This window comes from Triturus cristatus, chromosome 10 (genome assembly GCF_964204655.1).
Source record: "Triturus cristatus chromosome 10, aTriCri1.1, whole genome shotgun sequence".
Classification (NCBI taxonomy): Eukaryota; Metazoa; Chordata; class Amphibia; order Caudata; family Salamandridae; genus Triturus; species Triturus cristatus.
In genome coordinates this window covers 115,396,381-115,421,939 of record NC_140593.1, presented here as the reverse complement: position 1 = coordinate 115,421,939, position 25,559 = coordinate 115,396,381, and the positions used below count along the sequence as shown (strand labels likewise).

The 25,559-nt window shown below is 42.7% G+C and overlaps 1 pseudogene; it reads right to left on the bottom strand.

Moving 5' to 3' along the window:
• LOC146788982 (nuclear receptor subfamily 2 group C member 1-like) overlaps window positions 1-25,559 on the bottom strand; it is a 175,746-nt pseudogene that overhangs the window by 4,634 nt on the left and 145,553 nt on the right.

The window sequence follows — 25,559 nt, the reverse complement described above, 5'->3', positions numbered from 1 at the left end:
TGGAGCTAAAATATTTGGATCCCAATTAGAGGAATTTGTTAAGGAGTCTGCTGATTACTGTAAGCTCCTAACCCCGATCTGTCTTTCTTTCAGAAGGAGAGCATGTGGATTCTACCAGGCTTGTGGCCAATCAACTTCATCTTGGGGTTTGAATCAGCCCTTTCTTGGTATGGGCAGTTGTCTCTCTAAAAAGGTTGAGCTGCAGCCAACAATTTCTCCAGCTCCTCCAGGTGCTCCCAAATCATGATTATTCCGAGAAAGAGGAAGGAAGAATTCAACCCTTTTTCAAGGTCTAGGATGCCCCTGCCTCAGACTCCTGGGCTCTTCAGGTAATAAAAAATAGTTACAAACTAGATATCAAGACTGTCCTGGAAGACCTTTTTGTTCCAACCCCCTACTACCTGGTGTACAGTCAGACAAGAAGGGTTTAACTGGGGTACTGGACTTGTTAATTAAAGGAGAAATAATGCCAGCACATAAGAAAGAGAGAGGATAAGGCTGCTACTCTCCAATGTTCTTGGTACTAAAGCCTTCAGGAAAGCTTCAACTAATCCTGGACTTAAAGACTTTCATACTTTGTCAACATTTTAAGATGGTAACTCTTCAGAATATCCTTCCACTGGTAGCTCCAGAAAAGTGTCTATAGCTGCTAGACCTCCTGGACCCGTATTTTCATGTATCAGTGCACCCTCATTCTCAAAGATTCCTAAGATTATCCATTCTAGGGAACCACTTCCAGTTTTGTGTCCTGCTGTTTGGGCTAGCTTCAGCCTTAAGGTATTCATTAAGACTCTGCTTCATGTGGTGGGTAACCTACATTCCAAAGTTCTGTTGTTTTTCTTATACCTTGAGGACTGGTGTCTTCTTTTTCTAAGGGACTGGAAAGCAGCGTGTCTGGTATGCAATTGTTTAACATTCCATAGATTTCTTCTGAACAAAGACAAATCTCATCTTCTGCCATTTCAGAATCTACAACTCATAGAAGCTCTGATCTGGAGAAAGTCTTCCTGCCTACTGCAAGGCAGGAGAAATTGATGTCATGACTGAGAACTCTTCTCGAATACCAAGAAGTCCCAGCAAGACAGTGGCAGCTTCCTTAAAGTTAGTCCTGTGGGCTCGCATTCATCTGGTATACCATCTCCTATCACACTGGGATCCAAGAACAATGAACTATTTAGTTCCCATTTACCAGCCTGTGAATCAGAAGTTGCCAAATGGTTAGTTCTTTCAATCGGAGCAAGAGAGTTTCTTTATTTATTTGTTCCATTATCTCTCAGTGACAGTAACAACAGCTACAAGCAGTTTGGGTTGGGGTGCCACATTAGGAAATCTTTCAGCTCAGGGTCTGTAGTCCAATTAAAAGCAGAACACATCCCTCAATTAGAAAGAACTGACTAAGGTTCACAAACCTGTGTCATTCCTTGACCCTCATCTACTGAACCGCACAATCTTCATATAAGATCCAGACAGTGGTACGAAACAGTACACGCCTATTCCGATAGGGGAGGGATGGAAGGCCCGATGGGAATTGCAGTCTCAGTCAGAATCCGACAGATCAATTGGCTATGTGTTATTCCTTGACCCTCATCTCCTGAACTGCACAATCTTTAGACAACATCCAGATAGTGGTACGAAATGGTACATGCCTATTCCGATACGGGAGGGACGGAAGGCCCGATGGGAATTGCAGTCTCAGTCAGAATCCGACAGATCAATTGTCTATTTGAAAGTTTTCATCATCTCTGATATTGTGTGGTTTTCCACACAATATCAGAGATGATGAAAACTTTGCGCATAAATGGATTGAGCAATGATATTTAATTTTCTCCCTCACGTGGAATCACAGTTTGTCTTTATGTGCACATTATATTTGTTTTAGAAGCATTCATTTGTATGTTAACAAAAATCTATCTTCTATGTTGATGGAGCAAAGGCGCTCACTAATGATGTATTCTTTATATGCCTGGAAGATACTGATGTGATCATATGATCAAGACTCCGAGGAGTCAAAGCACTTCTGTTTGTCTGCCGATAATAAATATATCACAAATTCATCTACTTTGTCGGAGTTGAAAAAAAAACTTACAGGGATGTTATAGTTAGGAAATAGAATTACAAAAACTTGGAAATTCACTGAAAAAAACCAAAGGTTACGGAGACGTTACAGTAGGACTCAGGTTTCACTCATACAAAACCAGAAAAATTCAGCAGTTATAGTTAGCTGAGCTGACTATAACTCTCGCCCCCGCAATGCACTGCTTATGACCTCACATATTACATAACTCATGAAATAGTCTGTAAGATCACTGATGGCATCTCAAATTACATCACTTATGACATCACTAATGAAATCATCCATAGAATCTCTGATGCACCCACTCACACTCTAATATTATTGCATTTGTGCCCCAGAGAGGTGGCAGCCCCCCGGTCAGGGGAGGGCCGTCAGGCCCCCACATAATTTTAATTTGCCCCGGGAGGTGATGGTACCCATGGCAGTTGGGCCACATAATTACAATTAGCACCGGGGAGGTGGGGGTCCCAGGGACTGCGGGCAAGCCCAGTGGGCCCACCTGCATTCATAATTAAACATGCCCCGGGGAGGTGGTGGTCCCCGGGGCTTTGAATATCCCGAGGCAAGGGGGCTCTGTACGCCGCCTCCTATATTTATCACATGCCCCCAGGACCTGGTCCACCCCCGGCGGTTACTCTAAAGGAAGCTTGTGAGCCAGTGCTTGTATTTTTTTAAATGTTGCCAGGGATCCACCAGCGAGCCTGTGGCAAAATTAAAAAAAAAATGCATTTTACCCCCTCAGGGGCCCCCCACCATATCTGGGGGGTCAGTGTATCCTACCCTAACCCCTTTTCTTTCATTGTAAAAATGTTTCTGGGACTCAGCTTGAAGCCTGGTTGAAACACAGCAGCTGAACAAAAAAGGGAAAGTTTGGGGGAAGGTTCATGGAAATTCGTCAAACGGCACCAAAGTTATTGGCAAAACAAAAAAAACGCTTTTCCTATTGAAACTTTGGTCCTATCTATAACTACCTACTGGCGATCACCAGTAGGTAATCCATATCCACATCTGGGTCCCTGTGTTGAGCCCGGTCACTTCCACCAAGGAAGGTCAGTGCCAGGCGATGGGGCAGAGGACCCCGTGTATATGAAATAAATGCTAGCGCTGCAGCACAAGTGAATCCCGCACTTCAAAGGGGTGTCTGAAAAGTTTTTATTTTGGCTGAAGCGTTTCGATCAAACCAGTCTTTTTCGAAGCCAACACACAGAAAGCCACTGTGCTCTATTTACTACAAAAACAAATAACCTATGTCAGTGATAACATGGTAGAAAGACTTGCATAACAGTTCATTGTTTGGCAAAACTCCTATATCAGAGAACACCAAAGTATCTGCTCCGTGCATATATATTACAGATGTCAATCAACATTTGGAATAAACTGAAATAATAATATATTTTAAAAAATAAATATTTTACATAACTTGTTACACAAGTGTGTACATTTCAAACTAATCAGAAGTACTACAAAATAAAAAATGTTCAATGACAAAGTCTCAGTATCAATATACTTTGCAGTCAAGTGACTATTATACATGCTTTCAATGGTCAATTGTCATTGTCAAGTGACGGCCGAGAAAAAAGGGTGGTCCCAAAAGGCAAAACCCCCATGAATTTATCATAGCCTTCTTTAAGAAGGGCTAAGGCAAAAATTGCTGAACGGAATCACACCAATTTTGGCAGAAAACTAGATGTTGGTTAGCAGATTGTGCTTTTGTGTGTAAATAATAAATATGTTTAGTAGTTTTTTAGAAATTAAGGGTTCATTTGTTTATCCGGAAGTTTGGGTCAGTGAGAAGCTCAAAGGACTCTCGCGGGAGAGCCAGTTCAAAATAAAGTGTTCTGATTGGCCTGGGGAGCTCTGTTTCCCCTGGGCTAATTCTCTCCTGAGTCAGGCTCCCGCAGGAGCGAGCACTCTGATTGGCTGCCTGCACGTTAGAAAAATGTTGCTGGCAGCCATTACAGGACTTAGGGACTTAGGGCCCGAAAACGAGTCTGGCAGTTTTGTGACCGCCAGACTTGCGGTGTCGCAGGAGTGGTGGTCCACCATTTTGCTGATTATGACTATGTAATTCGTATTGTCGGTGAACCGCTGGCTACACCAGGGGACAGTCGTTCCCTGGCGGTGGGGCAGGAGTGCCAAAATGCATTATGCTGAGCAAGGACGTGCGCAGTCCAGCTCAGCATATTATGAGTTCCTGAACTGCCAGCCTTTTCTTGGCAGACTCCCACCATGAAAACGCTGGTGATGCAGGAACAAAGGGGCCCTATTGGGCCCCCATGCCGGCCTCACCATGGGGATACATTTTATGTGGGCACAACATGTGCCCTCTGTCTGTATTCCCCCTTGTTCCAGCACGGCATGGACGTCACCGTCCATGCCATGCTGGAACTTTTTGGCCGTTTCCATTGCAGTGCCTATGTTCAATGCTCCTCTATGGGAAAGGCCAAAGGATCGTCAAACCGTATTGTAAGTTGTATTTTTACAACTCAAAATAGAGTCACGGGCTTGGAGCAGTGGAGCTGGCAGTGAACAGGCGCCGCTGCACCAAACTCGTTAGCAGGCCCTTAGTTCCCTGTCCTAAGGTTTGAAAAAGGAGGATATAAGGTGTTAGCGTAGGGATAGCCTGTCCCTATTGACCTCACAGGGGGTCCTAAATTGAAAAAAACCCAGCAATTATTGCTGCAATCCTGTGTGACTCTTACAGGATTGTAAAAAAAAATGTCCGCCTGGGACTTCGATGCCTCCGGGTGGCTGAGTGTGGCTAACGATATGCCGTGCGTGACGAAAGGCAGTACGCAGCGTGAGGTCAGCTGCCTGCAGGGGAGTTAGCTTCCTCCAGGTGGGTTAGCCACAGGGTCTGGCCTGTTGTCAACCCCAGTGCAGGGTTGGCTACCTGTGGGGGGGGGCTTAAATTGAATAATGATCCAATGAGTTGCATTGTTGAAACGGGTTGGATCATTATTTAATTTGAAGTAAGAAATAGCTTTGTGGACCAACTAGTTCTTTTAAAATGACGGACATTTTCTCAGCTACCTATGAGGGTATATCAGCTTTTCAATGTTTTTTTCACTTTGGTAAATCTAAATATATCTGTACAGATAAAAAATGTTGGGAATTCAAATAAGAGCATTTCAGTATCACTTTTGATCAATAAAGTTGAATCTGTCACATGTAATAGGCAGGTAAGATTATTCACAAAAAAAAAATTCTGATTGCAAACTTCAGTGAAGATGATTGAGACTTGGAACTCAGAATGCTGATATGCATACTCTTTAGTTTGTCCTTAGGCGTAATTTTCCAAATCCAGTACTGGAAGATTGTATCATAATACATCCATAAGAGCATGACGTCAGTGCATAATTGTTGATGCTGCTTGTGAGCTACGTCATTACTAGTTATGAAGTAAGAGGGTGTTTATTGGTGAGCTTCTGAAGATCCTAGATTTGATGATTGTTGTGTGGACAAAAGATTAGGTTTTAGTATTTTTTCTAATCAGAAACTCCGATCTATAGCATGTAACAGGGAGCTGAATTTGAAGGTAGGACTTTGCGTCTCCCTTAGGATAAAAAAACACACATTTGAAGTTAATATAACAAATATATTGATATAGAATGGTATAGAATTGATGATTTCTATCTTGAATTGCTTAGGATATTTATTATGTAATTCAAACACTTAACATAACTTTTCTCATCAGGAAAATATTTATCAGTAAGAATCAAGATTTATTATAAGAATTATGGGCCCGATTATGATGTCGGGTGGATCACCATTGACCGGCCGTCAGTGGTGTCCGCCTGACATCTTAGGCTACGGTCTGAGACTTTGTCATTGAACATAATGATGTGGTCAGTTGGAGGGCAGCGGGTGGAGGGACTGACTGACACCTCAATGAGCCCATTGGACCATCGGTCCGACCGTAATTCATTCAATGGGGGCGGTGCCTGAAGAGGCATGATGTAGGGATTACTATGTCCCTTTTTCCTCTGCCTTTACATGCCAGTCTGACTGCCATGTAAAGACAGGCAGAATGGGACTTTGGGGGCACCTAGCAGGACCCCCGTCCCCCATGGGCCTTCACTATATACATGTGGTGCCCTCCAAACATCCATGCAGCGTCTGCCAGGCACCACATGGTGCCTGGAACACAGTGCATAGATGCTTGAGAACTGCCCTTTTCCACAGCAACTTGTTCTGTGGCACCTTTCTACATATCGGGTGGTCCCATTCCTGTGGCGATGCCATCGTAATCAGGCCCTATGTGTACTTTTACAGCCCTGAAGAAGAGGCTGTGTAGCCGTGAACCATATGTTGGCTGTGGTTTTCATAATCCTATAAGAATAACCCCAAGAACTATTGAAGAAATTTATAATGGATTCTAACACCTCATTGTCATGAAAATTACAGTGAAGATAGCAGTGTGATAATTATCATTTGCAATGATTGTCAATTCTCATATGATATTTGTTTTGATGGAAATATAATTCTTGAAATCAATCTGGTGTCCAAGAATATTTATACAATATATACTGACAGGCACACATGGAAATATTGTTTCCTTTTGTGTACAATAACCATAATTTGTATTTTAAATGATATAGCTTGGAACTAATACACTTGTCAAATCATCTTTTTTACCATTGTGTGAGTACTATTTAGGCTCAACATTAGAAAACAATTTTAGAATTTAGAAGTGTATATGTCTGTTGGGCTAATGACAACAGTGGGTCTGAGCATGCACCTGACCGTATACAGCTTTACCCAGTAACCTTTGTTTTTTTGAGTATATATTTATATCTACATACATATACATACATACACAATAAAACCACAAAAAATATAAACAATTGAAGAAGCAATAATGTATCAAATAATGTAGACAATAAATAAAATATCACAAATTGCAAAATCCCAAAACAATTTACAGAAAGAACTATAAACATTAAAATACATTTAAAAATATAAACAAAAAACATAATGTATAAAAATTAAACAATTAATGCTGTAATATCTATTTCACCAATATTATAAAAACTATTGGAGTCTAAGATTATTAAATATACTGTTTCCACTCTATTTTAGGTAACAGCCGGAAAAGTGTTCAGAGGAGTTCGATTTATTATTTCTGCTCCAGTCAGTGCAACAGTAGGCTAAACGCTGGTCTTCAGAGGGATGACATTTACTATTCCCACTGCTGTCTAAGCATCAGTAGGGAAAGTGTTGGATTTCAGAGGGGTAAAATGTACTGTTACCACTCCAAACAGCGCAACAGTAAGGAAAGTGTTGAACTGCTAATAGGTTAATTTTACTGTTCCTACTGTAGTCTAAGCACGAGTAGGAACAATACTTCACTTCAAACACATTATATATATGAGTAGCCTCATGATTGTATTATTTTAACTCTTTATAAAAAAACATTAACATCAAATAAATATCAATATGTGTATTAAAAAAACTAAAAAAATCAATTGACATATGCAATAAATAATTAATTATTAATGAATAAATAATTATTATACAATTGTTAATTACCTTCCCACCCCATATCCCTACAAACCTATCAACCTGCATCTAAATATAACTAAAAAAGTAACTATTCTATAACTTACATAAGAAAAATAAATTACATTTTTTATTGATAATTGTAATTCTTTATTACCTAATTACCTTCCCACCCTAGTCACCATACAAACTTAGCATCTGACAACTAAATTAAAATTAAAAGAAAAAAGTATTCCACAATTTACATGTTTATAATTCAATTAAATTACAACTAATAATGAATAGTTAATTAATGATTACTTATTTAACTTTCCACTGTACACACCTATAGAAACCTAGCATCCAATAGCTAACATGTAAGCAAAATAAATCAGTATACCATATTTCCATAATTAAAAAATCTATTTTTAAATTAATAATTAATAATAAATTGTTAGTTATTATCACTTAATTAACTTCCCACTCTACAACTCTAAAAACCTAACAGCCTGCAACTAGTCAAGTCACAAATAACTTTATTTCGGCTCAGAGAGCCATAAAAAGGTGTACAGGTTAAAAGAAATTAAAATACAACACATACAGGATTCACAATAAAAGGTTAAAACTCTATACAGATTTTACTCATAAGACTTTCTAATCACAAAAGAGCATCTTCTGTAGTTAGCTACTGCAATACAGATTTCAGCTGTAGCTAAGGACTGTAAAAAGTTAAAACCATCAATATACGAACACGGGTGAGTATTACTTAATAAAGGAAGCAGAAATCTAGGTCACTCCGGTTTATACAGTGTGCAAAATAGTGTAAAGTGCATAGTGCTTTGAACAGAGGCATTATCTCATGGACACGACGTAAGCATGTTTGACCAACCTCCTTGACGGGGAAATGCCAGCTAAAAGTGCACGGTGCATAAAGAAACCTAGTTAGATGAAACCGAAACTGTGACTTAACAGAAAAAGAGAGATAAAATTGTGATGGGCTTGAAGCAAAAGGGGTTCTCCAATATCATTGTGTTTGTACATAGTATTCCATTTCCCCCTAGCACGGTACGCCACCTTAATTATACTTTCAGCATGCAGAGGAATTCCTTGAGGTTTTTCAAAAAGGTTTTCCAGGCCAATCTCATTGTACTTCCTCCTTACATATTGAAACCACGAAATCTTTAAAACATTATCTAATTTTAGGCAGTCTATGATCACTTAACGTGAGAACATTAGATCCTCAGAGGTCCATATCTTAGCCCATAAGATCAAAGGAGCACTGCCTGTACGGTTCTCTACAAATTCCTTTTCCTTGTGGCAAAAAAGGTTAGAAGCACTTATTGGGAGCATCAGCAATCTCTTCATAAATTTATTTTCGATTAATGCAAGCTGATGGCTTTTGGTGCAGCCCCAAGCCCCAGCTCCATATGTGGCATTAGAGAGGCATTTGGCTCTTTAAAGGGTATAGTTAGTTCCTTTAATGGCTTGTGCCCCAATTTACACGCAAAGCAGAATATTACATCCATCGCCCTACTTGTCTGCTGTGCTCTTAGAGTTAGGAGCAGTTCCCATCTCAACTGGCTGTCAAAAAGATTGCCCAAATATGAGAAGTTATTGACCTTTTCAATCCTCTTTTCCTGCACAGTAAAACACAGTGGTTTTGGGTCCGCATACCAGTATATATGATTTAATAAAATTAACTTTCAAATCAAGCGAGGTCATACAATCGGTAAAAGCATCAAGAGATTTCTGCAGACTCATTGCTGTCCTTGGTAATAAAACCGTGTCATCTGTGTAAGATATAGGCGGGACAGGTTTATTGCCGATTTTAGGGAAATCAAGTTCCTTTTTTAATAACAAAGCCTTCAACCCATTTGTATAAATTAAAAACAAGAAGGGGGCCAGTCTGCAACTAAAATATAAGTAAAATAAAATAAGTATTCCATGAATTTCATAATTAAAAATCAATTAAATAATCAATTAACAATTAATACTTCCTAAATAATTATTACTTAATGAACTTCCTGTCCTATAGCCCCAACAAATCTAACAGCCTGCAAATAACATATAACAAAAAGAAATTAGTATCATATAAATTGAATTTTAAATATCAAACATATAATTAAATACAACTTATGAAATCATTCTCAATGAATTATTACCTAATTAACTTCCCACCGTATCCCTCTACAAACCCCACAACCCGCTATGGCAATACAAATTACTATTAAAAAGTAATTTAAAAAATCCTATCAATCGACAGATTCTGATTCACTTTGGTTTTATAAGACCTGGCATTACTGGTTCTGGTAATCCAGGGCTGATTCTCCCGGTGAGAAAGGCACACCTGATAAAATCACAGATTTATCTGTGCATCTTTTCCACGTACTCATGTGCAGGTGGAAAATGTCCACTATAAAAGGCAAAAAATTGTGAATCTTTTGTGCAAAAAGACCCTGCAGTTCTACGTGTTATTCATTTTGATAACTTTCATTCTGGGTCCTTAACCAATTATGGGTGGAGATAGAACCCGGCTTGGGTGTCTCTGGCCCAGGTATCCAAATCTCAATTCCAGGCATCTCAGAATGAGGGCCTAGGTGTAAATATTACAATGTATACAATAATTCATAGTTCCTTTTGTGAATTAAATTGTTGGCAAGGGTTTAGCGACACATTGAGAAATTCGAAAGAAAGAATTGTACGTTTGTTTTATTTAAAAACGAGACTTTAATAAAACCCATTCTTGTTCTTTTCCTTACGTGCCTTTGGGTGATGAAAGCTGCACTTTTGATTTCCCAGCATGCGCTGCGGAGGTGTGACAGGCTCTTCTGAGATGGGGCTTCTTTGGCACTTAGCTTGTTAATGAAAGACATAAACCTTTCATTCTGTACACAGACCCGCAGCAGCGTCCCCACATTTCATCTTATCAGAGATGCCAGCTCCCCCCCCGAGGAATGGTGTCTTCTTGACTCCAGCAGATGGAAACTGACATCTCCCCATCACTGGGAAAAGAAGAAAGGCAAAGAAAATGCAGTGTTGGATACAAAAAGGTTTCTTATCTGGAAATACTCAGATGTAGAAAATAAAGACTAGAATACAAAAGCAACTCAAAAGATGTGTTGCTCAGGAGGTGAGCAAAACATGTCTAAGGAGAGAGAAATGTGGGTTAAGCTGCTCATTGAATTACATTAAAAAACACACATACAGCTGGGTGCTCTTGAAGTTAAAAATATGGATTCCGCATGGCAGTCTGCACATCTCCCCTGCACCCCTTCAGCTGCAGATTGCACCTGGACATCAAAGCCCCTCTGAAAGCTGTGGGACACTGTAGGACAGGCACTTGTTTGCTTCAGTGATTCCAAGGAAAGTTCAGATTAATGTTATGATCTAAAAACCGGTCCTAGGATGCTTGATTCTGGTCCAGGGAAGACATGGCTTGGCAGTTCAGGCTGGACTGTTCCCATGAGGCACAGGGTCAAGACTGATTTGCATATGGCCATGTCTGAACTGGGGTGGCGTGGTGAGCAAAATAACGATGGATGAAACCCAGATCTGTGACTGGGGGAGACTGTTTTGCCAATGTGCAACATTCCGTCCATCATCTTGTGTGTTTTGATTATCTAAAACAGTACTTCTGTAAAACGTTTCCCTCCCTAATCCTGAATGGCCCGGTACTTCAGGGAGGTAAAACACAGGGTAGGTACCCATTCCGGACCTCGCGTTATTCCCCATGGATGGATATCTTTCTCCATTGCAGGTTTTACAGATTAAAATGAGGACTGAGGTATGTAAACAGTTTCACCTCACGCAATTTCGACACAATTTGCCTTGCTGTGGACAGCATCTCTATGACTCTTGAGTTTCAACACATATTTCCTGTGCACGGTCTGCTTCACTCTTGCAATCTCTTCCCCTATGTAGCCATTGAGCCACTGACATACAGGTGGAGAGAGCTGCAGGGCAGCAGACACTCTGGCAGTGTTGGGAGAGAGGAAGTGGACAGCAGGTGTGGGATCGCGAGGCTCTTGTGGGGCTTCCATACTCCTGTGGCGTGCTTCGTGGATGTCAGTGGAGCTAAGACAATGAGGGGCATATTAACAAGGAGCAGGGAAAATTAACGCTAAGGGCGCTTTGCGTAAAAAAATTTAACGCCCGCTACCCCTCGATAATATCGCCTGGTTATCGCGTTATTAACAACGCTAACCGCCTAGGCGATAAAAAATCCAGCAATGGCGGTATTTTGGGAGGTTATCGCTGGTAAAGCAGCGATAAAACTACAAGGATAGGGATATCCTTGTTGATAGCCCATGGTGGACTTAGCCATGTAATCCACCTCCCATTGGATTACATGGCTAACTCTGAAAATTAGCAGACGTAAAAAAGCAGCGTTAACCGTGGTTAGCGCTGCTTTTTTTGTCTCTAACAGGGTTCGCATGAAGCTTGATAATAGGAGAAATGTCGCTTAGCGACATTTCTCCTATTATTTTGCTCTGGAACGCCCACGTTGCATCTCATTAGAGATGCAAAGGGAAGCGTAGTGAAAAAGGATGCTAACATGCAATTTTGCATGTTAGCACCCTGTTATTGATAGGGCGATATTTTTATCTCCACTTCTTTGGCTTTTAAAGCCCAAAAAGTGGAGATAAAGCCCTTGTTAATATGCCCCAGAGTGCCCTGCACCTCTGGTTTCCCACTGCACCCAGGGGAGTATTGCGTGTCCCTAGCCACCGGTACACTGTTGGGGTCAACCAGAACCGAGCAAGACTGAGAATGGATCCCTTAGCCACAAGGGTGTGCTGGAGTAGCCCTTACGAGCAATATAATACCTGATCACGCCAAGCAGGTAAGTGCCCGCCACCACACCATTAGATGACATCAGCACATACAACAAAAGTCAAGATGAAACTACCTTTATTTATATTCTATTTAGAATGTGAAATTTCCTGACTTGGCTTTTGGTTCGGAAACCAGCCAAGCTAGAGTTTAAGAGGGTTAAAGCCTTCCCTTCCACCTGGTCCTGGACAAGCTGCAGCATCAATGGTGGGACGCGCCCCTAGTCAATGTTTAGCCTCTTATTCTCAACACTCAACTAAGAGGCCTCTCCAACCCTCTGTAGTCGGGAGGTGAAATGGCCTAATTAGGGTGGTCATTGCAACAGTGTAGAATACCTCCCCAAATCATGCAAGACTGTGAGGGAGTATGAGCTTCAGTTTTTTTCCCGGATGAGGGAAAAACGGCAGGCAAGGCTGGCACACCTCACATTATGTATGTAGCCTCTTGGTGCTGCACATCACCTGGAGCAAGGGGACAGCTTTCCACTTTGGTGCTGTGTAGGAAGAGAGAGTTTATTAAGAGGTCCAACCAAACATTGTAAAACATCTGTCCAGTACATGAAGTAGATGAGCTCTGATACACCTCAATTGCCCCCAGGAGAGAGACTCCTGTGTACCTTGGACAATTCATTTATTTCATGACTCAAGTTTAACTTGATCAGGTGCAAGTCTGAGGCAGGCCTTGTTTCATAACAGAGATACTATAATGTAAGAGAAATGGGACAGACACTGGGCTACCATTGGTTCCCAGAGTAGGGCAGGTTATCTAGGTGTCGTAACACTGAGACTTCAGGAACAGGACTATGCTTTCCGATGTAAACAAAGCATGCAAGGAATTGGCCTGCCTGGACCTGACAGTCACTCTGGGGCAGACTAGGGTATTAGTCAGTTAGGGCCTAACTACAAGTGCGCTGGGGAGGCAATGCCAACTCAAAAAATACCAGTCCCGCAGGAGGGGGTATTTACTAGGTGCACTATTACCTCAACATTCCATACCTTTGATTGGGGACTAAGATGGTAATGTGCTAATGTACGTTCCTTTGGCCAAAATGTCACTGACCGATTTACCTTTTTCTCTGGTCTTTAAGAAATTCCCCACACACAAATTCTATCCCAAAACTACAGCCTGCCATTTGGAACCTAAATGAGATCTGAGCAAGATGCATAGAGCAGCCAATGAATTGAGAAGACCTATGACTACCCTCTGTGTTGGAAGCTTCCACACTCTTTTCTTGGTGTGGACCAGAGAAATCCCAAACTCAATTTTTTCCCCTTTTCTCCTATTCCCATGACCTATTTTTAATTATATGCCTCATTTCCCAGAGTGCACTCAGTGAGATGAGGTCGAAGGCAGATCCCGATGCAACAATGTCTACCTGGCCGGAGTCCCAAAGAGGGCTGAAGGCCCAAGTATGAAATTGTTTCATGAGGAGTGGTTGTCATCTGTGGTGCTGCGTGGTAAAATCTCCAAGTGCTTTACAGTGGAATAGTTTACAGTGGAATGCACATATAGGGTCCCCTAGAGAACGCTGGCATCTGGGGCTCCTTTACAAGCAAAAGTGGCAAGACAACTTAATTTTAGAGGCAGGGACATTATCCTACAAGTGGCACCGGGACACACGGACCCTGCAAGTGAAGGAGTCAAGGTGAATATCGATCCTGACTAGACTACTGTAGTACAGCGACAACGCAAGTTGTTTTTTGTGGTAAAAAAATATTTGCGATAATTGAACGTCCGCTACACCTTGTGTTTTCTAGTGAAGCTCTGTATAATAGATCAACGGGGGCACTTCTTCATGTCAGTAACTGAGGTATGGGAGTGGCTGGAAGCCCACAAATATCCACTGCCGGAGAGGGCCTATTTCACATGGTGGACACTGTCATTGCTCCAGATAAATCGGGCTTTATCACAGACATAACAACTAGACATATTCTGAGACAGCTATTTGGTTGTCTGGCGAGTAAGAGAGCCAACAGTACTACTGGTCCTGAATTCTGTAAAAGCATTTGGCTTGGTGTAGTGGCCATATCTGATGGTCATCCTGTGCAAGATGAGCTTTGGTCCATCCTCTCAGCCATGGATTGGGCTACTGTACAGGAATCCACTGGCCAGATTATGGGTTAAAGGCACGGTATCAAGGCTATTCTGTTTTGGCAGGGGTACACAGCAGAGATCACCTTTATCCCCCGATTGTTCTCAGTTGCAACATGGCAACATGGTTATAGGTAGATGTGATGGTCCATGTAAGAAATTGGGTAACTGCATGAAGGGTGTGAAGCCCTACTCAAGCAGCAACCACAGTCCTTGTTATGGTGAAGTCACAAGCAAACCCTAACTTAACCTGTGCTCAACCCTAGAGTGGTTGGCACAGAGCCGTCAGGCTTAACTCAGAGTGAATGTGTTTAGTATTTCTGCAGCACTTCAAAGAGTAATAACGTGACAACACCACACAAAGAGGATCCCACATAAAATAAAATAATAGAGGAAATAAATCAAGACCAAAATTACAAATATTCAGTCAGTAGAACCAGAGATAAGCAAGTTTAAAGATTCCAGGAAAAAAAAAAAAAAAGCACAAAGTGCCAACTCTGGATAGAGACCAGAACAATGTCACAAATACAGGCCAGCCACAATGGATCGTGGGGATGTTGAGGTTGGTGGGTTGGGGTTTGAAGTTACTATAGATTGTGGATATCTTGTCATTGAGGTAGTCCACCAGAATGTATCAGAGTTCCTGGGATAGGGGGATTGTGTACTTGGTGGCTGACGGTGGGGGGAAATCTCTGAAGATGTTGAAGAGTCCCTTGCTGTGGTTGAAGAAGCTTCAATGCAGTCTGCCAGAGTGCGTTTCTTCAAGTTTTTTAGGCGTGGATGGTAGTTGAGGGCTGATTTGAAGGTGGCTCGGTTTGTGGGATCTTTGCTGGTTTGCAGCTGCGTTTGTTGTAACGCTTTTCGCCCTAAGTGGGATGGGTATTCCCAGACGTGGGACCCGTGCTCACTACGCCACTGGAGTCAAGCTATCCTGGCTGATGACGGCTGATAGCCAGAAACCGGTCCTAGGATGCTTGATTCCGGTCCAGGGAAGACATGGCTTGGCAGTTCGGGCTGGACTGTTCCCATGAGGCACAGGGTCAAGACTGATTTGCATATGGCCATGTCTGAACTGGGGTGGCGTAGTGGGCAAAAGAACGATGGATTTAACCCAGATCTCTTGACTGGGGGAGAATGTCTGCATTGTCAGCATTCCGTCCATCATTTGTTTGTTGTAACGCTTTTCGCCCTAAGTGGGATGGGTATTCCCAGACGTGGGACCCGTGCTCACTACGCCACTGGAGTCAAGCTATCCTGGCTGATGACGGCTGATAGCCAGAAACCGGTCCTAGGATGCTTGATTCCGGTCCAGGGAAGACATGGCTTGGCAGTTCGGGCTGGACTGTTCCCATGAGGCACAGGGTCAAGACTGATTTGCATATGGCCATGTCTGAACTGGGGTGGCGTAGTGGGCAAAAGAACGATGGATTTAACCCAGATCTCTTGACTGGGGGAGAATGTCTGCATTGTCAGCATTCCGTCCATCATTTGTTTGTTGTAACGCTTTTCGCCCTAAGTGGGATGGGTATTCCCAGACGTGGGACCCGTGCTCACTACGCCACTGGAGTCAAGCTATCCTGGCTGATGACGGCTGATAGCCAGAAACCGGTCCTAGGATGCTTGATTCCGGTCCAGGGAAGACATGGCTTGGCAGTTCGGGCTGGACTGTTCCCATGAGGCACAGGGTCAAGACTGATTTGCATATGGCCATGTCTGAACTGGGGTGGCGTAGTGGGCAAAAGAACGATGGATTTAACCCAGATCTCTTGACTGGGGGAGAATGTCTGCATTGTCAGCATTCCGTCCATCATTTGTTTGTTGTAACGCTTTTCGCCCTAAGTGGGATGGGTATTCCCAGACGTGGGACCCGTGCTCACTACGCCACTGGAGTCAAGCTATCCTGGCTGATGACGGCTGATAGCCAGAAACCGGTCCTAGGATGCTTGATTCCGGTCCAGGGAAGACATGGCTTGGCAGTTCGGGCTGGACTGTTCCCATGAGGCACAGGGTCAAGACTGATTTGCATATGGCCATGTCTGAACTGGGGTGGCGTAGTGGGCAAAAGAACGATGGATTTAACCCAGATCTCTTGACTGGGGGAGAATGTCTGCATTGTCAGCATTCCGTCCATCATTTGTTTGTTGTAACGCTTTTCGCCCTAAGTGGGATGGGTATTCCCAGACGTGGGACCCGTGCTCACTACGCCACTGGAGTCAAGCTATCCTGGCTGATGACGGCTGATAGCCAGAAACCGGTCCTAGGATGCTTGATTCCGGTCCAGGGAAGACATGGCTTGGCAGTTCGGGCTGGACTGTTCCCATGAGGCACAGGGTCAAGACTGATTTGCATATGGCCATGTCTGAACTGGGGTGGCGTAGTGGGCAAAAGAACGATGGATTTAACCCAGATCTCTTGACTGGGGGAGAATGTCTGCATTGTCAGCATTCCGTCCATCATTTGTTTGTTGTAACGCGTTTCATGATTCAGGCTGGTTCAAATTTGTACCAGCTGGCTTGTTTGGTGGCTCTCCTGATCTTAGAGAGCTTAATGGGGGCAGCAGATATTTATGGAAATGTCTATTTTTTTCGAGCCTTGAAGTCATTAAAGTAAAGATAGGATCTGGGCAGGTTTCTATACATAATAAGCTAGGCCATTTTTTTTATATGATTCACATTAAATTGATTGTAAAATCTTTTTTGCGACAAATTACTGCATGATTTTTGATTTGTATATGTTTGCACTACAGATTCTGCTTATATTCTGCATGTCTGCAACCACTGTCTCTGCTGAATGAAATACCCTCTTTGCAAGTCACCTCAAAGTTCTATAACCTTGTAAAGTAACTTTAACCTCATTCCTCTGTATAGTCACAAAACTCCTTGGTGACTTGCTGTACCCTCATAATGTACAGCAGGTGGTACTTTATACATATATATTGACTTGACTACTGTTCTTTTTATATTCTATCTCTCCTGTGTCTCCACTGACAAAACCAGATGCACAGTTGACTGTTCCGCTTCCTATTCACCTTGACAAACACTTATGGCTGAATTCATGGCTTACTCGGAAGATCGCCATCTCCACCTACCCTACCAGTATGGGATACCAATCTTTGGAGCAGCAGTTAGAGCAACACTAAACCACTATATTGAATCCACCCTGAAGCACTAAACACACAAACCCTGGGGGCACAGTTAATCCAAAAGTAAAACACTATAAGGAGTCCACCTTGTTAGGCCTTTTGCAATATTTTATGTTTATTGTATTGCATGGCCATTTATATAGCACTTTCTATCCTTGAAGAGATGCTGACGTGGCATTAGAAACATTTGACCTGCATCCTCAGTTACATTTTGTCATGCTATTTGTGTCACAGTTTGTAGCTAGTTTGTCCTGCAATTGTTCATCCAATCTGTTATATAAAGCTGTTGTAAACTATACTGGCATGCAGTCTGCCATCTAGGGGTCACTGAGGTGATTGCATACGCAGTCGCATGGCGATTTCACATCATCAGTCATGAAGCTTGTACCTACTATTTGGCAATAATTGTACCAATGAAATGCTATGTGCAGTTATCCCAGAAGTGAGTGACAGCTGGTGATCCTTGCAAGTGCTAATGGCCCTGAATTCCAGAGAAGCAAGTATGCCTACCTTCTTCTATGACCTGTTCATGAGGGATCCCCTACAGGGGGGATGAAAAACAAATTATGTCAAATAGTGCATTTTAAATCAAACCTTTGCAAAAGCCACTGGTATGCCAAACTAATGTAGCCTAACACAACTCAGGAGCCCCCATATGTCAAAAAAGAGCCGGAGCCCAGATTTTGTCATGGCTACCACTATATGAAATGGGTGCCCCAGTATGCCAAGAGTTACATTCAATATGCCAATACCAGAATATTCTCACTATTGCTATCCACATACCATACATGACCCAGTTGTTAAAAATTGCATCTAGTGACAGCATTTTGTAGTGATTGTTTATTCCCTGCCCCATATGCCATTGCTATTGTTGAAGATATCTTATCTGATCAACTAAGTTAAAGTGCCTACGCAGGATCAGGTATGGTGTTAACCTCAAGTTGAATGAGGCACTAGGTCCCTACAGATAACAGAATAAAAGAAAGAAAATCTGCGTAATCAATCAAATAAAAAGAGACTTGAACTCTTCCTTAGGTTCAAAACCACTAAGGTTTATTAAATAATTAAAGTATACTACAGAAGACAAATATAATAATTAGTCAAAATGTATGGCAAATCAATATAGGGAATTATCTTAAGGTGCAATCAAATCCAGAAAAGAAAATGACACTAAGTCGAATCTAAAAGTAAATATTTCTAAGTCCAAATCAAGAGACAAGTCAGATGTCAAAGTTGTGGCGAAGCAAACTCCAGGCTCACCGTAAAAAATGATCTCTTTTTATAAGAAATTCACAATGAAATTGCAATGTCAGCATCTGTGATTGCTAGACGTCTTTGGTGTGGTATTCCTTCAGACTCTTTACCTTCATTCCCCTGATTTTGCCGAACTTGTTTTTATTTTGCATTAGGCCTCTGTGCATTTTACCCCTGCTAGCCAGTGGTAAAGTGCTGGTGCTCTCTCCCTATGGAATGGTAAAAAGTTACACCTACACCTGATTGAAAAATGTAATTTACTTGTAAGTCCCTAGTATATGGTACTACATGTACCCAGGGTCTGTACATTAAATGCTATTAGTGGACTGCAACACTCATTTTGCCACCTACTAAAGTACCTTTTCAAACATGTCTCAGGAGTGTCACTGTAGCCAGTAGTGCAGTTTCAAACCATCATTTCAAGCTGGCAAAATAAACCTTTTGCCAAGCCTAAATCTTCCTTTTTAATACGTAAACCTCCCCCCTAAGTTATGCCATAAAGGCTCATAGGGCGCTGTGCATGGTATTTAAAAAGTAGGACATGTAGTTTTATATGTCATTTTTCACTGCTGTAAAGGTGTCTTCCCAGAGGCTAACACTGGGTTACCTTATTACATTTATATGGGGGGACTTCGGGTTGAGACAAGATGCTCAAATAAATTGTAATTTAAACTCCTCTTTAATGGTAAAGTCAGATTTTAATTTGCAATTTTGATAACACCGCTTTTAAAAAGTTGCCATTTTTCTTTAAACCAAATCTGTCTTTCCGCTAGTGTCCAGGGTCACATGACAGTGAATGGCTTTCTATGGTGTTTTGTGTATTTCTTCCAGAAATGGAGACAAAAGGGCATTGGGTGTAGGGCAGGGTGTTGCTCTCCGAAGCAGGATGTCATTGGGAGTTGTAGTCAACCTTTGTGAGCGTCAAAGGGGTAGCCTCAGAGCTTGCCAACCCCTTTCTGACTTCTAAGGGCTGCCTGCCCTGCCACTGACAATTGCAGCTCACACCTATCCTGCCTGCCCTTTATTATCCTGCACAATGTGGAGCTACACCCAGGATAGGTGGGAAAATTAGAGAGAGGGGGCATCCCACACGCAGTCTGCCACTGAGGATAAAAGGGGTACCTTCAGAATCTCTCACCAGAACACGCCTGGACCTGTGGAAGATTCAGATGAAGGACTGCCCTGGTGTCTGAAGAAGGAACATTTGACCTGTTTACCTTGATTCCAGGCTTCCCAGAATTCAATACAAGGGCCAGTTGGCTGACCTTTTGTCTGAGCTACAGTGACGCTACAAGCTTCCAGAAGCCTCCCAGTAATTACCCAGCTGATCAGCACCAACTGGACCTGCCTGGATCTGCTTGATCCTTGTTTCCAGCATCTGTTGGAGTAAGTCCTAAGCCCCAAGCACAGCCCCCAGGTCCTGGACCACTGACTGGCATCAGTGAGTACTCCTACTGAAGAAAAGGTGAAAAATCAGAAATGTGGGCTCCTTGCGAACACAAAGTGACCTCTTCATAACAAGAAATGACCGCCAAAGTGAAACTCCTGTGGCACGCGCTCTTTGGGTTGACAGCACGCTATTGTGGTCGGCCTGAATTAGTGACTTTTCCCCCTTCCAGCATGACCAGATAAACATTAGTGGCACTTTGTGCTTTTTGGCACTATTTTCACCTAAAACTTAAAAAGCTAATATCTCCAGCTCAACGGATTAGATTTTTGTCGTTGTCATGTAATTTTACGTATTGCATTTTTCTCTAGTTTCTAGATTAGTTTGGGATTTTTCTTGTTTTATTTTATTGCGTTTTAACTTTATTACGTATTGATGCAAAAATACTTTATCTATTGTCTCTAAGTTTTGCCTGACTGTTTTTGTGTCAAGCTACCAGAGGATTAAGCACAGCTTTATGTTGTGACTTTTGTAGTTCACTCTGACAAGGATTGTGTTTATTGTTGGAGTCGTGCTTTCATCCCTTACAACTAATAACCCAGTTTCTTACAGCAATCATACATCATTACACAAACTGTCAACTCAGAATACATAATGTAGCACAACATCCTCTAGCACCACCCCAAAACTAACCCTAAAATGTAAATTAGAGCAACCCTTTTGATCTAATGTCATTGGATGTGTTGGTATAAATCTGGTTACACTCAAAACAATGACAGTCCCACATAATGAATAGGCCTACAGAAATAGACATGAAAGTAGCAAAAGGCTTCCTCCGGAGATTTTTTAGACCAGCACGGCAACAGAAAGCATTATAACGCTGCACATTTCGTTACATGTGACAAGAGCAAAAATGAAAACAAACATCATGGCTGAACGAGAAATCAAAATGGATCCGAGACCTAGGGGCACATGTACGTATGTTAGAAATTGCGAGTTCCTAATTGTGATTCCATGCGAATCGCAATTAGGGAATCGCAATTTCAAATGAATGAAACTCTATGGAGATTCATTTGCGATTTCCAGTGAGTCGTAATTAGACCTACCTCAATAATATTCATGAGGTAGGTCACAATTTGCGACCCATTAAGAATCACAAAAAATCATACGGTTGGTGGCCTGCTGGGGACAGCAGACTACCATGTCTGTGTTTGATTTTAAACAAAACAATGTTTTTTTTTATACAGCCAGTTTTGCTTAAGATGCATTTCCAAAAAGAAAAATGAAACTTTTCAGCTCCATTTTTTAAGAGTAGGCAGTTGTCCCTGGACCACTGCCTACTCTTTAAAAAAGTTTCTGCGTGCATTTAAATAGAGGGAAGGGTCCCCTAAGCACCCCTTCCTGTTTGCAAATGTGGTACCACCAAATTGAATTTGGTGGTAAAAAGTGAATGTTTTGAGACTGCATTTCAGTCCCAAAACATTCATACATGTCACAACGAGACGCTGTTAGGAAGGGATGCCCTTCACACGCTTTGCAGATCCCAAAAAGCCTTTTTGCTTTCGCAAACAGTGACCAGCAATAAGGTTTGTACAAGTGGCCCCTAGTTCGGGCCTAGGTTAGTGGCTATTGGAACCTCTAGTGTGCCAGTGCCAACATTTTGCCATGTTTACCGCAGATGTCAAGAATTACCTCCAATATGGCGGCTCCAGCATTTTGCCATGGATACCTGATATTCCTATGCCTTCAGCATGCTAGGGCCAGAGACAGCCTTTTTAAGCATCTATCTCTCTCTCACACACTCGTATACACACACACAAACACATACACACAGGCACTCATGCGTATACGCTCACTTATATTAACTCACTCACACTCATTCTCCTTCACAATCAGTCCCTCACATTTAATCCCTCACACTTATTCAGTCTCACTCACTGCCACTCTCACTCCCTCGGGTCCACTCACTTTTCCTCTCACTCATACTCAGTTTCACTCTCATTCGGTGTCATTGTTGGGACAAAGAAGTCCCTCACACAGTGTGTTATGTGCATGTGTTGAGTGTATGTGTGAATGTGAATGGTATAATACATGGAAGACTTAGAGAGGCATATTTACAAGCCCCTATCATCACAGGAACATCACTTTTTAGTTACAAGGCAGTACTATGCCACTTTACGTGGTTTAACACTGCCTTGTAAATAAGGCAACCTTTCACGCTATACTTAGCGTGAAAGGTATGGGAAATGGGTGTTGCAGTGGGCATTCCACTGCAATACCCATTGATTTTGCTGCTGCCCCCTATTTACAAGGATGACAGAATATGGAGCAGCACCAAAATTAAGACCAGGGAAAACCTGGTCTTTACATGGTGAAGCTAGGAGAAATGCTTTATTTCTCCTAATTTTTCCTGTTTCTATGTGTGGTACATTGTGCAGCAAACATAGAAACAGCAAAATGCCATGAATAAATGTTTGTGTGCTGGGAGGTGCCCCTTTCTGCACATAAACGATCATTAACAAAATGATGCTTTGCAGCTCAGCACACATCAGAGTTTCAAATCGCCATTGTGCATTGTTTATGTGCAGTAAGAGACACCATCCTGCACATAAACAATCATTCCCTTGAAGCAGGCACCCTGGCACTATTGTGCCAGGGTGCCTGCATTGGCGCTAATAAGCTAAATTTAGCACCAGCGCAGGGAGAAATGCAGGGGTGCACTGTATTTTTGTAAATACTGTGCATTCCTGCATTTCTAAAGTGACAGCGCCGCATTAGCTATTTTGGTTCTAACCCATGCTGTGCCACTTTTGTGGTAAATATGTCCCTGAGTTCCATTTTGGGAGACCCATGGATGAAATGAGGAACATGGGGAGAAGAGGTAGAAGAACCTCCCCAGACAGATTTGTGAATTGCTGTATTCCTGTGAGCTGGGAGTGACACAATGGAGGAAGGGAGAGACAGGCTCTTCAGTACACTTCAAAGGGTGCTCTTTCATTTAGAGAGATGTCATTGGGAAGGGGCCTGGCACATTTCAGGAAAGGGCTGATACTAAGGTGAGTGGAAAACATTTCTCCACTAGAGGAGTTGGCAGAAATGTACCCACTCCGTGCTGCACAAGTATTGTGCAGTTCTGGCTAAACTCTGCCAAGCGCTGCGTGGTGGAGTTTTTTCTCACACATGGCTCGGCAACATTAAGCTGGCAAGCGCATGCGAGAATTTGCATCCCCTAGCATGATATTTGGGTGCTAGACCGTCTTCCCTCAAGATTTTCTCAACGCGGGAGGTCGTGCCAGTTGGTGCTGTTTGCACTGATTTTACAGTGCAGAGCAAGTTCCCTGCGCTAAATATCAGTGCAATGTGCCGAATTCCGCCCGCTCGCGGAACTCTATGGAATCTCACTGAGTTTTTATGTAACTCCACAGAATGCACCAGAGTAAGACTCTGTGAGCAGGGCCCAGCCCTAGCTGATAAGAGAATTAGAAAGAGTAGGGCTGAGCCCAGAAATAACCTTTTGATACACACATTGCTGCGGCTGACATCCAGGAGAGAACCTCTAGTGACTCCCCTAGTCTGTGTTGTGGGATTTGAAGCCGCTCCTGCTGTGACAGGATGTTTTCAGGAGAAAAGGAGAACAGTGGAGAAGACCCTTCAAAAGAAAGCAAACCACCAAGACTCAGACTCTAAATCACTTTTGGTGTCTGGAATGGAGTATGAGAAGGGGAGCTTGAGATTCCAAAAACTGTCAACTGTCAAGCAGCCAGTCGGGCTGTGTGAAGAGGAAAAGCTCTGCATAATTTCTGCCTTTGGCCAGGATTGGGGGCCAAGGCCTCCTAGTGTCCCAGCTGGGTGAAGGGACATCACACAGGGAAGGATGTATGACGTTACAACGCATACTTTTACAACGCATGCACTTACAACGCAATTTTTACAACGCAACATCCACTACAACGCATTCTATTACATCGCATGACACTACAACGCATTTTAAAAAACTACCTTTACAACGCATTCCATTACATCGTATACTACCTTTACAACGCATACCATTACAACGCATAATGTTACATTGCATTTAAGGTAAGTATTGGATAGTATAGGGGTAAAAATTACTATTCTTACTCCAGGGGTGCAACAGTAGGGTAATTGTTGGATAGTATAGGGGTAAAAATTACTATTCTTACTCCAGGGGGTGCAACAGTAGGGTAAGTGTTGGATAGTATAGGGGTAAACATTACTAATCTAACTCCAGGGGGTGCAACAGTAGGGTAAGTGTTGGATAGTATAAGGGTAAAAATTACTATTCTAACTCCAGGGGGTGCAACAGTAGGGTCAGTGTTGGATAGTGTAGGGGTTAAACATTACTATTCTAACTCCAGGGGGTGCAACAGTAGGGTAAGTGTTGGATAGTATAGGGGTAAAAATTGCTATTCTAACTCCAGGGGGTGCAACAGTAGGGTAAGTGTTGGATAGTGTAGGGGTTAAAAATTAATATTCTAACTCCAATGGTATGCATTGTAATGGTATGCGTTGTAATGGTATGCGTTGTAATGCCTGCGTTGTAGTGACATGCGATGTAGTGTCTGCGTTGTAATGGTATGCGTTGTAATCTTATGCGTTGTAGTGTCATGCATTGTAAAGGATGCTGCGTTGTAATGCCTGCGTTGTAAGTGTAGTGCGATGTAATAGTTGCGTTGTAAAGGTTGTTTCCCCACAGGGAATCCCAGACCACCTGCCTTGCAGCCTGGAGCACCTGCACCTGCCTGTTTGCCAAGACCAGTATGCCCTGTGAAGAAGAAGAGAGCTCTGGAGGGAGCAAGGTGCAGTGGACGGATCCATTTTCATGGTTCCCCATGGTGAGGTGTGATGAGATGGCTTCTGCACCGATCAGGTTGTTGGTCATGTGCAGGGAAAGGTCGGTGCTTATGGTATGCCAGAAGACGTCCACTGTGAAGTGAGCTGTGACTGTTGCTGCCCCAAACGGGTCATCACCTGTATGTAGTGTCAAGTTTGCAACCCTGTATTCCAGGTGTGGCTGCCCTGAAGATTGCTGCTGTGCTGATCGGGCTGTAGCTCATAGGCAGTGTCAAGTCAGTATCCCCATGTGCCAGGTGGGCCACCATGAAGTTGGCTTCTGTGTCCATCAGGCTGTAGTCCATGCGTAGATGAGAAATGGTAACCCTTATGCCAGAGAGGGCCACTGGGTTCAAGCAAGAAGCCTGGTGTGGTCGAAAACCATGGACAGAGGAAGGAAGCCATCGTGGTGGTCCCCAGCAGGCCTGAGCTGTCACTAAGGT